The 13,731-nt window shown below is 33.5% G+C and overlaps 1 protein-coding gene across 3 annotated transcripts in view; it reads left to right on the top strand.

Annotated features, from left to right (window-relative positions):
* Positions 1–1,192: 1,192 nt before the first annotated feature.
* Positions 1,193–13,731, top strand: part of LOC118188762 (uncharacterized) — an 819,948-nt gene continuing 807,409 nt past the window's right edge. For all 3 annotated transcript variants that reach the window (XM_085809659.1, XM_085809661.1, XM_085809660.1), the window contains exon 1: positions 1,193–1,396. The gene's annotated coding sequence lies outside the window, so the exon portion shown is untranslated. The remainder of the gene's footprint in view (positions 1,397–13,731) is intronic.

Below are 13,731 nucleotides of genomic sequence, written 5' to 3'. Positions count from 1 at the left end.
CTATAAAAGAAGATTTCTGTATGCTTTTAGTTATTAAGTTTCTAAAAAAGACGTAGAGAATTTTCTGAAAAATCCTTGCGTTTTAGGCTTAAGTATAGGAAGGTTCTGCAAATGTAAAATCTAATTTTTCCCAATGTGCGGTTAGATATGCTTAGTGTAGGGTTTAAAACGTGAAACATAAATGTTTTGTAATCTTGCATAAAACTCGTTGAAGATACTAGTTATTAACGAGTTCCTAGGGTTTTACAAAGCTAGTAACCAGTGCTGTTTAATCCAATACAGAATCATTAGCCGCCAGAGCGGACATACTTTATTTTTATAGCTTTCTCCTGAATCTAAGAGGAAAATATTTAAATATGCTCGATGACAGGCACTGAAAAGAGATATAAATTAGCGAATTTATTTTCGCATATCTTTTTCAAATTTTGTATGTAGCAGTAACGAATTTTTTGTATTTAACTTATTAAAGCCTAGTGAAAATTTTAATCATTAAATGTTTCGCTTTGCGGAAGCTATACAAAATATTGTAATTTATATTTACACAACACTTTCATATTTACACGTCTGAAAATTTTCACAGAATTCTCTGAAGTGGGAGTTCATATCCAAGATAAATATTTAAAGAAAGAAATTCCCAAGTCTTTTAAGCTTTCTGTATATACAGTACTTCCGTTTTCAAAGTAAAAAAGAACTTCACTTGTACTAACGGTTACAAATGAGGAAGAAAAAAAAAAAAAAAAAAAAAACAAACTTGCAAATCAGTTTATTACTAAAGCAGTCATATTGTTTATAATTTTGTTTAAAACGTAAAGTAGTAAATATGATCACTCGAATAGTGTGATTTTCCTTTTCTTTCTTTATTGTTCTTTTTAAAAGTTTTTTTATTTCATTTTTTTATTTATTTATGTACGACGAAAACTGAAAAGGAACTTTTATGTGAACAACAGCTTTCAACAAAAATTTCTTTATTTTTTAACGCAAGCGCTATATCAAAATATTTCGAACTCTAGTCGAAGACACAAAGAAACAAAAGGTATCCTTAGCCACACCTTCTATCCTTCTATTTATTTACGAAGATTTCAAACAATTAAAACATTTCACCATTATGGGTGATAACTCGCCAAATATGCCACACCTATAAATGAACAGGGGAAACACCTACTTTTACGAAGTTTCAATCTACGGAAATTTGATATCTAGTTGCTACCAGTACATTGCTAAGGCGATGGATAATTTTTTTTTGCACAAAAGTGGGTGGTTTCCATTATTTGTGAGTTCAGTACTTAACATGCTGGAATGTCTATATTAAATGATGCAAAAAAAATTTAGCCTTTCTTTCATGAATTCTGGCGCTACCTGCTATTGAGTTATTAACTTTTCATTTTCCAGTGCACGAGTAAGTGATGTTTTTCTGCTTTATATGTCAATGTTATGCGTGCATGCATTTCACTTACAACCCACCTGTAGTTGGCCGTTTTAGTTGAAAAAGTCTTTGAAGTGGTATTCTTTTTTGCTGCCGCTTCGTTTTTTTTAATCGATGCGCATATCGATTAAGATTCAGCAGAATCGATTTAAAAGCAACAAAGCTAGGTATTCAATATGAGAAGGAAACGCGATATCAAAAAATGATGCATGCCTCACAATGCATAAATCTGTTACTGTACTTATTTTACTAAATGTTAACCTATCACATAAACATGTATTTTATTTCATGTATTACAGTATCTCGGTTTTATTTAGTGTCAAAACATCTTTTTTATAAAGAAATATAATAAGTGTTTTATTATAAAATTGATTAAATAAAAACTATTTTAGAAAAATATGTATAAAAATTAAAATACTAGAACTGCAAAAACATGATACGCTGCTGAACCAGTAATTTCCGTTATTATTGAAATAGTTTTCAGAGATGTTTATAAAATGCTGTAATACTGCAAGTTAGGAAATTATAAGATATATGGCTTTGTTTAAATAATTCTATGTACTTAAAATAAAAAAAAATTGTATGTGCATTATTCTTTATATCCTAAACGTTTTTATTTCTTTTCGACTATGGGAAATATTCTTTTGCATATGTTTTTCGGATATATTCTTCTGTATATGCGAAAGAGAAAATGGACCTTTTTTAACTTTATTTTTGCTACGCTTACAGTTCAATTTGTGTAAGCTTTTTGAATTAGCAATTTTAGTTCCTCATAAAGTAAATGATAGACAACTGAAATACTTTTCTATGCAGTTTCGTTCCGTAAATTTTATTCATTTGTATCAACTCGCAACGTTCGGAGGATTGAAATCCAACTTATTAATTTTTTGAAATTATATTCCCAAAAAATATGATTGAATGTTGTAAAACTATAGTATCTGACAAATGCTTCGAATTATTCACATAAATTTAGACTCATTTTGTAAAGATGTTGATGTTGTTTATAAATTTTAATAAATATGGATATGCATAATTAAACCATAAGTTGTATTTAGAATTTTTGATGCATAAATGCTTCGAATTATTCACATGAATTTACACTCATTTTGTAAAGATGTTGATGTTGTTTATAAATTTTAATAAATATGGATATGCATAATTAAACCATAAGTTGTATTTAGAATTTCTGATGCATTTTATTTATATTCGTCATTGACGTATGAAATATTTTAGCTGATTTTTTTTATAAATACTTTGCATCGTCATCTATACCATAAAGAAGAATAATTTCGTTTAATCTTAAATAATTTTTATGAATTGTCGCAGTTCAACAAAAAACTAAAAGTGTAACGAAATTAAATAAATTTTGTTTTGTGTATATAGCTTTATAAACACAAACATAACTAAAACTACGTTGTTAATAAGGAAATTTACGAGTTATATTGATAATTACTCTAGCACGCGATGCACATTTCGAGAAATTCCCGTTTATTCAAAAGATCGGACCGAATACGCAATTTTGTCGAAGAGGGGGTAGACTATTAATTTTAGAAGAATAACTCAGTACTTCATATTTTTTGTAAGAACATTTATTTTTAATAATTTACTTTTATTTAAAGTCATTTACTCGTTCGAAGCATGACCTAAAATAACAGCATAACAAGTTTTATTCTCCAGATATCTTTCAGCAAATCATGCGAGTGTTGTTGTCTCCGAAAGAAATAATGCTTTCATGATGAAACTTCTTGAGTAATGTAAGGCAAACACTATGCAGCTAGTCCTTCAGTAATCGGGAATTGAAGCCAGGATGAAATGTTAGTATTTAGTGTTCTTATCCACTCTGAAATTGGTAGACCTCTCCCGCAGAAGTGCATTCTTTGTATAATATAAGATGCATTAATTAATTAGCCCACTCTAGCGGACAAGCGGTAAAATCGCTAAATACTGGTAGTTTGATCCGGGTTAAATCCTGACGAACGTGCTGGAGAGTTTTCTTGGATTTCCTCAAGGTTGGGTTTCTTGGTTTCCCCATGTATAACAAAAATAAGAGCCGGTTTCCCTCAGAAATATCTTCACGAAAGCATGCCTTCTCTTAGGCAGATAGCCTCGTGGCTTTACTATATTCATACAACCTAACGAAATAACGCAGTTCAGCCAAAGTTTTAAATAACATAACTCACAGGTTTTCTAAGTAGCGTCATGATCCACCAGGAAGACTCATAACATTTATTGTAGTTATAAGTGATTAATTATATAACCAAAGTTTTTATCTGTGTATCTAACATTGTGTGTTTGAAATTTATAGAGAATGTATATTGCAAACTGTTTCAATGACATTCACTAATTTAAAAGAAAATGCTTTTTGTTTGGCTTATACAGTATGTTTTAAAAAGATCTTTTTTATAATTAAAAAAATCTGATATGTACACCACATGACTTCCTTGTACGGAATATTACATTATACGCATTTTTTGTTGCATTTCATTTAAACTTATTGGATTGAATTAAATCTACTTCGCCGACAGCGCATAAACCACAATAGAATAAACGCATTCTTTAAAATTCACTCTAGTATTTGTTTACCATAGCGACACTCTGGCGCTAGATTCATTTAACAGTATTAATAATTATATAATTGTTAACTTATAAATTAATTATATAACGGAAACTAAGTTAATTGCTATATAATCCAATAATTATATAACAGTTAACTTATATATTTCGTTCATATTATAACTCATAATGCACAAAATTTATATAATTTAAAGAATAGAATTATCTAATCGTTGCCATATGTTCCATTCAAATACTATAATAAAGCTAGAATGATGTATAAAAGAAATTGAGCAAACAAAACAAAAAAAGGAACAGTTTTTCACAGACGATTGTGTATTTCTCATTTAATTAATTCAGTTCTCGCTTCGCGAGAAGGCAAAAATACATAAAAACTCAAAATATCTATATTAAAAATTACGAAGTAAATCTTGAACACTTATTTCCTCGAAAAAATTCCAGAAAGAATTAAGCATGATTTAATTGGCAATAATAAATGAATGCGTTATCTTTGTTGTTGCGAAGTTAAGTTTCTTTAGACTGGCAACAAATCCACTAGTCTCATGTTTCAAATGTAAACATCAATGGCCGCCATAAAAAAAAGGCTTAGTGGCAATTAGACAACTTTAAAATTGTTGATAATTCTAAAAATATTGCATACAGATTTACTAAAGGCATAAAAATCTTAACCGGAAGATAAAAGCAACATAATACAATCATTTTTAAAGCAAAAAATGTACAATTTACCAAAATATAAGAGTAAAGAAACTGAGATCACTGAGCCGGGTAACAGAGTGGATATATATATAAATATATTTATATACGTTTGATGCGGCCGATTGCAACCAAAATACGAGGTGCACATCTACATGTTATAGCAGTCCTATATACAAAATTTCAACATTCTGAGGCTACTCGTTTTTGAGTTATGCGAGATACGTTCGTACAGACGCCACGAAAACTTCTCTTCAGAATTAATTTTAAAGCAGTTTTATAATTTTTTTGAAGGAAAAGAGTATTTTATTCTGTTCTTACGTACAGATATCACGCAAAAATATCGTTAAATTGCATTCGATAGCGGTCAAAATGGATATTTTCGTTGAAATATGCTGCCTGAATCTTTTCGCGATTACAATACTTCCTTTTCACTTAGTACAAGGAAGTAAAAACGGTCATAAATGCTAATATATTTACGGTTGGATTGCAATTTTTGGAAATAACACTTTTTCTGAATTGTCGGGGACGTGAACCTTTCATCTGGTCACAAAGGGGGACGAGTCAAAAATGTGTACTTTTGAGAATCCTTATCTAAGAAATCATTTTTGCCACAGAGAAAGTGTATTCATCTTCTACTTCACTTTCTAGTGACGAGTGGGCAAGATAACTGAACATTGGTAATTCAACCCGAGCTCAAACATAAATACTACTATCCAGTTTCTCTATGGGGCTCGTTTTTACGTTAAATACCCAAATCAACTCTCGTACTTACATTACATATTATTAAATATTTAGTATTTTTCTTATTTTACGTACTTTATTTTAGTACTGAATAGTTTACATTATTTTTACAACATATTTTATTTTTAAGAATACAAAAAAAAAAAAAAAAAAAAATATTATTGCCAAGGGAGGATCACTTCCGCAAAGGACGTTTTTGTTCCGCTCATGGCGATGCGAACCCTGGCTGAACTGGCAGTGTTCAGCGGTCTCATCCATTTGACCACTGGTGAGCTTATAAGGTATTTCTCCCGCCTTCTTAGCGAACCTTCGTGGTGTAGTGGTTCTGTACGCTGGGTCGGTATTCCAGAGGTTCGTGGTTCGATTCCCGGCGGAGGCGGTTGCTAATTTTTCATCTCTCTGGCTTTTCCAATTAACCTAATGTCTCTACATTTGCATCCGAAGTTAAAGGTTGTTGGATGATGATTCTCCCCACCCAGGATTTGGCGATTGAATCTCTTAAAAAACCCCAGTCGCCCTTTAATAAGGAGAGTATATAAGGTATTTCTCCAGCCTTCTTAGCGAGCATTTGTGGTGTAGTGGTCTGCACGCTCAGCGCGTAATTGAGAGGTCCGCGGTTCGATTCCCGGCGAAGATTTTGTATATTTTTTATCTTGCCTGCTTCCAAAAATACATAATGTCTCTACAGGCTATATAAAAAAAGAAGCTTCTAATTCACTGTATGAATTATCTCAGACATTATATTTAAACATAACACATTTCGTATTTTTGCAAGCGCAGTTCATCAATGAGAGAGAAGTCTCCTTTTCTCTATGCAGTTGTTTCTCTCATATGTAACATGAATACAAGCCAGTTTCCTATCGAAAGTCCTCCACGAAGGCAACCTTCTCCTTAACCAGACAGATCGCTGTAGTGTGCTTTGCCATATACCAAAGAATGCAATCCAATCAGTGGTACCGGTAACGTTTCATTAGTTTGATATTTTTTTTGGCCCCTAAGGAGAAAATGCATTAGTAGAAGACTTTTTTAAAAGAAACTGTCTCGTATTTACTTTACACATGTGGTACACCATGAAAACTGAGATGCATCTATTCCTTTCGCGAATATCTGAAATCGGGTTGAACAATCGGTTTTCAGCGGTTTTACCCATTCGGTCACTGGTTGAAGAGAAAAATCGCACATATCAACTATGTATCTTTAAGTATCTAAAAACATGAACTTATGAAATAAAAAACGCATACAAGTATAAACTTAAAAATGCAAATCCTGTGAACTGAATATTCCACCGTCTTCAATACTCCAAAAGACGGCACATTAGGTTAGACAGTTATATGAATATATTTTCCCTTTCGTTGCCTGTACTCGTCACCCCCAACAGAGAGAGAAAAGGAAAACTATCTGACTTATGATGACTTTAGAAATCATCTTAACAGCATCTAAAGTGGCCTTTATGTTATGACCTGAAAATGTAACAGCACTACAAAAAACACGTTACATAATTCATGATTAAGTTCTAAGAGTGAAAACTGCACAACAAAGGCGACGTAATTTCGAGCATGCTCAGAAATTCACGCCAATTGTTCATTGTTATGCTTTTGGACATATTTTGCAGAGGAAAGAAATCCATACCCTATCCTAGTAGTGTAGCTAGACGAAGGCGGAGGGGCGGTCCACCCTGAGCGGCACATTTTTAGAGGCGGCATTTTCGTGTGAAACATTATGGGTGTTGGTCATGTGAATCGTGGAAGCGGGTGAAAGCTAACGAGATTTTGAATTGCCATACGGGATTGCATTGACTAGAAAAATGGTTTTTTTCCATGCCATAAAGTATTCAGGAAAAAAAAAAAAAAAAAAAAAACAGTGCAGCATTTCGACAGCTATATACTCTTGTTATATCTTTTTCATTCCTTCGAAACTTTTAAATGAAAAATACGAACTTCAACTAAATCATGATTACGACGACGTTAATAAGGAAGAATACCTCGTTAAAGAGAGAAATATTTCAGAGTTTTGTTTCCGTTATTGCAAGCGAAAACGAAACCAGAGGCGTTAAAAGGAAATTGAATTTTTGCTTTTGAAATTTTGCTTTCTTCCTCCCCCTGAAATGTAATCTTCAGAAAAAAATAATTTTCTATATAAAAAAACCGTTTAAGAAGTATTTAAGACGTACACATATATATTTTGCGTTTAAGAAATTTATACATATTTTGCATTTAAGAAATTGCAGAAATGAAGTAACCACTAAAATGCCACCTACGGTTTCGCAAAGAGAAAAATAAGCAAAATAATAATATATTAATAATTAGTTTTAAAGTGTTGGAGTTAAAGTTTTACTTAAAAATAAACATAGAATTTAAATTCATTCTTTACATGCCATTTATTATTTGCTTATGTATCCAGAGGAGCGACAAATTCAGGAACCGTCTCGAGAGTTGCCAGTCATCTTTCTACTGATTGTATTGGTATTTCTACTGATTGTATTGGTATTTCTAATTAGCATCACATATCTTAATCCTTTATTGCCATGAGTTATATTGCTAGTGTTAAGTTATTGGTATAGCTTCTGAATCTGTGTGCCACTAAAAGTTAGAAAACGCGTAATAGGTCGAAAAAATAAGCTTGTTCATTTAAAAGGAATTAAGTAAGAAAAAAAAGCGGATTAGTCGTAATTAGAATAGCTAATATAGAAGAATAAATTTCAAAAGAAATGGCGGAGTTATTATTTTTTCTTTGTGTACTTTTCAGCCAGCAAACAGAAATCAAAAGTGAAAGTGACTTCTCGTTAATTTATTTTGCTGTGAAATTATAACATTCAACGAGAAAAGTTTCACGGTGTCGATGTAAGCCACAGACAAGCTTAAAATATTTTGTAAGACATAAAACCACTACCAGTTTAAATGAAATTGCATTTAGTGAAATTCTAAACTTATCTAATTTTCCATCCTGCATAATTTTCTTAAAATATTCACGCGACTATTCACAGATGCAGGATATGAATTTAATTAGACGGGGAAAGATAAAAAAGAAGTTAAAAATAAACGAAAGCTAAGGTGAAATGATTTTGATTCTTAATATATTAAAAATTTAAATAATTGCAAATATTAATTACTTTGGCTCGAATGCAGAAGTTTCAGAAATGTGATACTTCCAGATGTACAATCAAAAGTCTAAGGCAAACGCCTGTACAAACACTTGCTATGTAATTTGAGAAGCTTAAGAGAGATGGTGCCGCCCAACTGGTATAGTGGTTAGCGTCGCTGACTGCCGTGCCGAAGATCCCGGTTTCGAATCCAGGAGAAGGAATGGATGTTTGCAAATGTATAGTGTCGGGGCAGCAGGGCGGCATTCTAAATATGCGGCGAGCCGAAAATCCTTTCGTGTGTTTTGGTGGAAGGGGGAGAGAGATGAGAGACCCTCGAACCCGACCCCCCCCGGAGGTGCTCTCCATCAAAATTGGGGGCCGAATTGAACTAAATCTCACTGTCACCTGTAAGGTGTTCAAGACTGTTGGCAACGATAGGCGTACCTTGCGTCCCTTGCTACGAGGAATTTCGTGGGCTGATGTTACTGTCAGACCAGTGGGCATAAGTAACAACAACAGTAAGAGAAATGGTAGCCTGCCGAAGCTTTAGTCGCAAGGTTTGTGTGATTACGGCAAAACCTCGAGGGCTGTCAGCCTAAGAGGAGGGATGCCTTCGTGGAGGATTTTCGAAGGGGTGTGTGTGTGTGTGATTATGGCAAAGCCTCGAGGGCTATCTGCCTAAGGGGAGGGATGCCTTCGTGGAGGACTTTCTAAGGGAAACTGGCTCGTATACACGTTACACATGGGGAAAACCACGAAAACGCCCATGCAGCCAGCCCGTTCGCGGGATTCGAACCTCGGACCGAACTACCAGTGTTCAGCGATTTTACCGCTCGGCCGCTGGTGGGCCGGATTTTCGAAGGGAAATTGGTTCGTATACGCGTTACACGTGGGAAGCACCGCGAAAGCGCCTATGCAGCCAGCCCGTTCGCAGCATTTGAACGTCCGACCGAACTACCAGTATTCAGCGACATAGCGTTAAAAATCAACTGGTGTTAACAGTTCGTTGTGTAATGTTAACTAACATTCAGCTCTTTCAAGGAAGAGTTAATTAAAATATGCCTTCTTATATAAATCAGTTAGAAGTTTCAGCAATTAGTTTGGCGCCGCTATGATGTTCAAGGATCTAATATATGAAGCATATTCAGCATTATGCGCTCCAATTATCTGGACTCTTTATATCCTGCTTCCAATTATCCGAATTTTTAGTTCTGATTTCCTCACTAAGAGCAATTTATTTTAAATTTATTGATGTGTTTTAATAGTTCCGTTGATTTTAATAATATGAAAAGATAAATACAGTATAAGTACTTCTGAATCAATATGGTATAGAAAATTTTAGTACAGTGTTGTTACTGATCCTTCTGACCTGAATATATAGTCAAGTCCACGAATTCATTCTAGTGAAGAAGGAAAAGAGATACGCTTGTCGTTGGTCAATGACTTGAGCATCTTATGTTACGATTTTACCCGCTTCCGTCCCAGTTTCTGTGGAGAATACCCCGGGGAACGGATCTAAGGGTCCTCTATCCCTCTTTTTTTTTTCTTTTACCTCTCGATTAAACTTCCGGCTTGACAGTATCGAGTGCTCCCATACCGCAAAGAAGTTGTACATTTACAAACAGCCATACTTACTCCCAGATTTGAAACTTGGCCCAAACGACATAGCAAGTACGGGTAGAAACTAGATCAACACCTATATAGTACCATAGTCTGATGTCTGAGCTGTTACTGAACCTAGCTAACTGTTAAGCTTCTGCTCGAGGTTAGAGGGAGAACACACCGGAAGGCTGTCTGACAGTCTCCTAGACTCCTCTTTCCCTACCATCAACCTCTCGAGAGGACTTTCGGCTAGCAGTGTATTTGAACGCCCTTTTGCCGTACTGATACTATACGTCCACAAGCTCCCATGCTTTCTCAGGGATTCGAACTCCGGGCCAATAGTACGGATCTCATCGTCACTGACCACTATACCGGCTGTGCGGCGCGTACTTTCTACAGGTACAGATGAAAGTAAGGCTGGTACTTGTAAAGGTATATTTAGTAAAGCCGGGCCTCGCAAACTTGTAGAGAAACAACTCTTCTTGGGACCAATAAATGTCGCGAACCTGAGGCGCATGATTTAATTTCCTCAAATCATGTAGCAGTCGGCACCGCTAAAACGCTGTACTGAAAAAGGAAGGTATAAAGGTTTTTGCGAATGTCTATATAAGTCAGTTATATCTTAAAAATCATACTTAGTCTATTTATCTGTCTAGAATGCATTTGTTGAGGATTTTATCATAGAAATTATCTTCTGTTTGCATTACATATTACCACGAGAACGCCCATACAGTGAGCGCCTTCTTGAGAATTTCAACCAGGGTCAAATTAAAAGTATCTAGCTGTCGTATCCATATCCATTCAGGCACCGGTAGGCCGACAATACATTATACAGCTAAAATGCATTTTTGTATTAAAAAAAACCTTTTTTATTGAAATCACAAATTTATTGCAAAGGTTTTAGTGATTAATTTGATAAAATATGTTCTACTGCTAATTCCATTATCTAAAGGAAATTAAATTTAATATTATAGCTTAGCTGAGCAAAAATAGGCCATACGTTTTATTTTACTCACATAAAAATACAATTTATATGTTTGTAAAAAAAGGATTGCGTAAAAAAGGACTATTGTAAAAAAGGGATTGCGTTTAATTTCACGGGTCTGCGTAAATAATTTCATTTCTTAGTTGAAATAAGTTACGCATTTAGACAAATAAATAGTAATTTCGTTGTTTAACTTTGTCGGAAGATGTGTGCATCATATTTTGTTTTACGGAGACAGTTTTTAAACTTTATTCTTTTTGAAGTGCACTGTCATAAACGAAAAAGTAAAATTTATTCTTTTGCATTAAATTGAATGCATATTTGGTCTGCAGAAAGAATGGCAGAATAGCTTTTCGTATTGTTCCAATATCGGGATAGGTCATTGTCTCATTTAGGCGGGATATTTGCAGTTCTACCGTAAAGCTGAATTTGCTCTGTAAAGTGAATTTAATTCTTACTTTTTTTTAAGTTACGCTGCCCATATATTCTTTTTCTTACCGGTGGGATCATTCCTTTATTTCCTATCAGAAGCAAATTATGTTTCTTCTTTTTTCTGAGCTTACCATCTCCCCGCTAATTGCCAGCTTGGAATTAAAAAAAAAAAAAAAAAAAAAAGGAAAGAAATGGTGAATATTCATTCTACTTCAACTGCAATGTGAATAATGAAATAGCTCCCTTTAGAAAGCCTTCCGCAAAGGAATCTTTCATAAGGTATTCCCATGTTATGCAATGCAAACAATTAACCAACTAAAATAAGTTGACATCGATCGATGAAATTCTCGTTATGTAAAGTGTTACTTGAGTGGGTTAAAAATTGTATATGCTATCAAAGCATTTTGTAGGTTTATTTATTTATGGCAATTTTTCCTTATCGGTTCAATTAAAGAAACGTTAGAAACGAAATTTTACTTTTCATTCTTAACAAGTCTTATTGCATTTGTTTAATACCTTCTAACTTCCTTTACTAATTTCATTAGACTTTCTTTTTAATTAAATTATTACTTCCTTCTCCTAATAATTAAGGAAGATTTTTCAAATCAGTTCTTGCAGTCTTAATAAATCTTATGCTCCACTGAATTTATGCGTACAAAAAATAGCTCTTTTCCAACTTACAGCAGTATATTCTGGCCTTTCTGACAGGTTCATTGTAATTGTTTGAAAATTTCATCAAAATAAATTTCATTATCTTTTCTTCTCTCCTAATAAGAAATGTGAACTATTGCAGAAAAACAATTCTGATGTTAATATATGTATACATGCGCCCAGTCTGGGATTCACGTGTCAGTGATATAAAAGCAACGTGTAACTGTTGGTGCATCACATGGCAATGAACGTGCTAATCAGATAACGCATTAACAGAAGAGTGAAGAGTAATTAATATGTCTTCTAATCAGGATAAATTTAAATGCAATAGTTTCCTATTAGAAGATTTCTATTTCTTAATGCGCAACATTCGTGTTTTCCAGACAAGTAATTCTTGTATTTTATATATTTATTTCCCAAAATTCTGTCATATGGTTCTAATGCATAACAAGCATCCTAAAATTATTGAAATTATCCGTTCATGCTATGAATAGACATTCGATCATAGTAGATGAACAAAAAAAGACCCCTTTCCTCAAAAGAGTAGTAGTAGTATTTTCAATTATGAACATTTTTACAGTGTTAATTTTTATTCCACGTTGTTTTATATATGATTTATTAGAAATGTTTTTTATCGTTGAAAGTATTTATCACGAAATATTTCTAAGGCAGTTAGTTAACTGTCTCTTGCTTCGACAGAATTAAACAAATATTAAAATTTTGTAGTAGTTCGGATCGTACATTCTGAGTAGCTCAAAGATTTTAGCAATTTAATGAACAAATCATGCTAGACATCATAATATACACAACACAGTTTGTCCAAAAGTTTTAATAAAAACTCAACACTAAACATTTTGACGTATCAGATGAATTATGAGCTTTATTTTTAATTTCAGTTATAATTAAATATCTTTCAAATGTTGCGATTAGCCCTAGTGTTCTCAACGTACATTGATAATTTTTCTTAACTGAATTGGTAGTTCTTTGGAATCTGAAATCATACAAACAAAACTTGCAGAACTTTCCATGTTTCTTATTATCTTCAACTCAGGTTCCTTATGTTAACAAAAAGTACCGTATATGAGGCTATAGTAATTTCCTGAGAGAGATCTCGCTGCTGAAGAAAGACAATACATATTGATTTTGTATAACTGAACATAGTTTTCACAAAAATTTAAATCACTAAGAAGAATGAAATTTGATCTATAAATTATTTAAATGCAGTATTTTAAAAGGTAATATTTCTTAGAAAGAAACAAATTTAACTCTTGTGAGCATAATTTACCATTCTGAACATGGTACTTCAAATCTAGTAAATAAAATGTAAATCAGTAATAAATAAGGACACTTTGCGTCAACTTAGTTCAACTGTATCCGGCCCACCAGCGGCCGAGCGGTTAAGTGGCTGCACACTGGTAGTTTGGTCCGGGGTTCGAATTCCGGCAAAAGAAATGGGCGTTTTCGTAGTTTTAACCATGCGTAACGTGGATTTGAGCCAATGTCCCTTAGCTAGGCCTTCACGAATGCATCCCTCGCTTTAGACAG

The sequence above is a fragment of the Stegodyphus dumicola genome, chromosome X2 (genome assembly GCF_044657685.1).
Source record: "Stegodyphus dumicola isolate Sdum_Otavi_A_Nest chromosome X2, ASM4465768v1".
In the NCBI taxonomy this organism is placed as follows: Eukaryota; Metazoa; Arthropoda; class Arachnida; order Araneae; family Eresidae; genus Stegodyphus; species Stegodyphus dumicola.
The sequence above is the reverse complement of the archived record's forward strand: the minus strand, read 5'-3'. Positions and strand labels throughout refer to the sequence as shown.